The sequence below is a fragment of the Pseudopodoces humilis genome, chromosome 6 (assembly GCF_049639895.1).
Source record: "Pseudopodoces humilis isolate 2021_Gansu_Grassland_sample_001 chromosome 6, ASM4963989v1, whole genome shotgun sequence".
NCBI lineage: Eukaryota > Metazoa > Chordata > Aves > Passeriformes > Paridae > Pseudopodoces > Pseudopodoces humilis.
Genome location: NC_142205.1, coordinates 13,332,667 through 13,335,796, shown reverse-complemented (window position 1 = coordinate 13,335,796; position 3,130 = coordinate 13,332,667).

Here is a 3,130-nt window from a genome sequence, read left to right as displayed (position 1 = left end):
AACTGTAGATGAGCTGAGACATTTAAAGCAAAGCATATAAAATTATTTAACTAAAAGTGGCACAACTTGCCAGATAAATTTATTTTATGTACCATATGTATATAGTGTTATGTGAAGTTTGCTTAAATGTATTCAATATCCATATAATACAGACGATTTAGACTTAGGTCTGGAAAAAGCAGTTCTGGGGAAAATAAAACCCAACAATCTATCATCTAACTGTAAATCTTTTATTGTCTATGGATAGCTGGCCTTAGCCCAAATGCCCACCATAACTGGCATTTATTCACATGCTTTTTTCACACCTGTGAAGTGAAACCTGCCTAATCTTTTACTTGGTACTCTAAATAAACCTTTATTATTCAGGAGCTTATTTATCTAGCCCCTCTATAGGCTTAAGGAAGATGCCTGTATACCTGAACAGGAAAAGGTTTTGCATCATAATTTTTGGTAAGGCAGCATAAAAGTGACTCTGAAAATGTCTATGCAGTTCTTCCTTGCAGCATTTCCAGCTTCAGGATTTTTTCCTACTGATCCCTGTCAGGATCACAGGGTTTATTAAATCACAACCCACAATTCTTTATTGCTTTCAGCCACTGGCTGAAAGACCACAGTGACTAAAAAAACCCACTGTGCATTCATAGATTCAGAGAAGCCAATGGGAACAGATTTGCCTTCTGCTTTCCCACTTGAAGAGCTATATTTTTGATGCTGGGTTTTCATGTACAAATTCCTACCTAACCTGTCACCCTTTTAAACAAAACTTTTTTAGGTCATCATGAAAAGTCAAGGTTGCCACAAATACGCACACTCTTTCATTCTGCTGCAAATTAAAGACAAGATAATTTTTTCCATTTTGTCCTTTGACAAGCATTCTCTGTCAACTGGCAGAAACACACCCACATGTATGCCACAGAAATATAACAACTTACTATTATTATAAGTGATAGTCTCTATTTCTCATTTTTACAGGCAATGCAGCAAAGCAACGAAAAATTTTCAGACTGAATAAAACATGATGAGTCCCTGTAGCTTGAGGAGACTCTAGCCTGTGCCAGCTTTAGATCTTTAGCTTGTAGTGAAAAAATTATGCCAGAAGGCCCAGCTGATTGCAGCTACCTGGCACAAAGACTCTGCCCTCTTTCATCCTTGTTCAACAGCCAGTGTAGCAAAAGCCAGAAAATTTGAAGATGTCTCTGCTCATTGCTGGTGGGTTGGCCTAGATGACCTTTAAAGGTCCTTACCAACCCAAATTAGCCTACAGTTCTATAAAAAATTGACTGTTCCAGCAAGATAGATAGATGGATGGATGGATGGATGGATGGATGGATAGATAGATAGATAGATAGATAGATAGATAGATAGATAGATAGATAGATAGATAGATAGATAGATAGATAGATAGATAACAGCAGAAATAGTCTCCCCTTAGGTATTTAGCTTCTACGACAGTATCTCACCTGGACAGTGTACAGTACTTCTCATTCGGAAGGCCTGATATGTACAGCAAGGCTGACAGAGTGAAATATTCATCTTCATTATGAAAACTATATTCTTTAATAACAGGAAGAGTGTTTTCTCACTGGTTTTCACTCCTCAGCTAGTACAGAGCAAATATTAGGGCAGATACCTTACACAGAGGGCAGACCCATGGAAAAGCAGCACCAGTGCTGCTCCCTTCACTGCTCCAGTGCAAAGGAGGCCTAAGAAGAAAGAAGGAGGATGGAATTCATCCCAACTCCAGTGATTCATGCATTACAGAAGAGATGATAAACTGACCTCAAATTGTAAACTAATATTGGATAGCAATACATCACCCCAAAGGCTTGTGTCAAACAGTCCCCTTTTAGCATTAAGCCATGAAATGCATGGGCAATAGCACTGACGTTTACCACTGTTATTAATTTTTTACTGTTGAGGATAAAACAACCATGCTTCTTTTATGAACAGAAGTACAAAGGCTGCAAATTAAGACACTCTTTTTTATCATTATCCTGGTACCACCTTTAATTAGGCTTACTTCTGATTAGCACCAGTATAACTAAACAGAAAATCAGACAAGTAGCTTTCATGAATAAGTCTCATTCCCTGTAACCCATTAATGCTCCTCTGAGAAGAGATTAAGGTACTACATATATTGAATAAATGAACGTTCAATGCCATCTGCTGGGGTATATAAAATATGCAATACCAGGCTCACAGAAGGAGAGCGATATGTAAAAAAGGTGTTTAGGCAGAAAATTGCTTCTTACAAAACACAGCTGTAAGGGAGGGCTGTGGGATGCTGGCTGTCCTTAATAACTTTCAGCCATGGGGTACAACCCCGGACAAGAAATAGTTCTGGTTTTGACTCTCTTCTTAACATAAAAGTATTTCAGTGCACAATTATCCCTTTTTTTCTAAGCATTACAACATGCTGTAATTATTTGTTATTGGCTGGTCTTGATAGAAGGACTTTCATGCTCTACTTTTGAAATCAGGCCATAATGTAGCCAGAGATGCAAGATTTGTGATGTTACAGGCAGCCTAAGAAAAGATAGAAACAGTCCAGAACAGGAGCACATACCAGGCAAGGTCACACCATGGCTGTCCTGCATTAAAGAGTCACTGGATTAAATGTGTGGATCAGGTTAAGTGCAGAAGTTGGGAGTCTCTGTTCGCCAGCTCTTGGGCCCTGTAGCTCAGGCTCTCCTGGCTACACCATGAGACAGCTTCCTGGACAGACAAATACCACCAAGAACAATTTATGGCCTGATAGCTGGAGTCTTCTCAGATCTGGGATTTTCTTCTGCTACGAAGAGAAAAAAACCACTTTTCTATCCACAGAGGGATTTCCAGACCAGGAATCCCATAGATCTCAAAGTTCTGCACCAAGAAGCAAAACTCAGGAGAGAGAGAGGAGTTTCAAGCACATCCTTCTTTGGGTGTTTTTGGTGGGCAGGCTTAGACATGCTCATGACTGTGAATCCCATTTCCACATAGCTACTTCCTCATGCATTGTGTAGGTCCACAAACTCATGGCTGGACCTGCTTCATGTTCTCTTTTCAGTATCTCTAAAATACCGTAAACAAATACTCTAAAATCTGCAGTTGGCAGTTTTATTCCTTTATATATTAGCTACTGTATAAT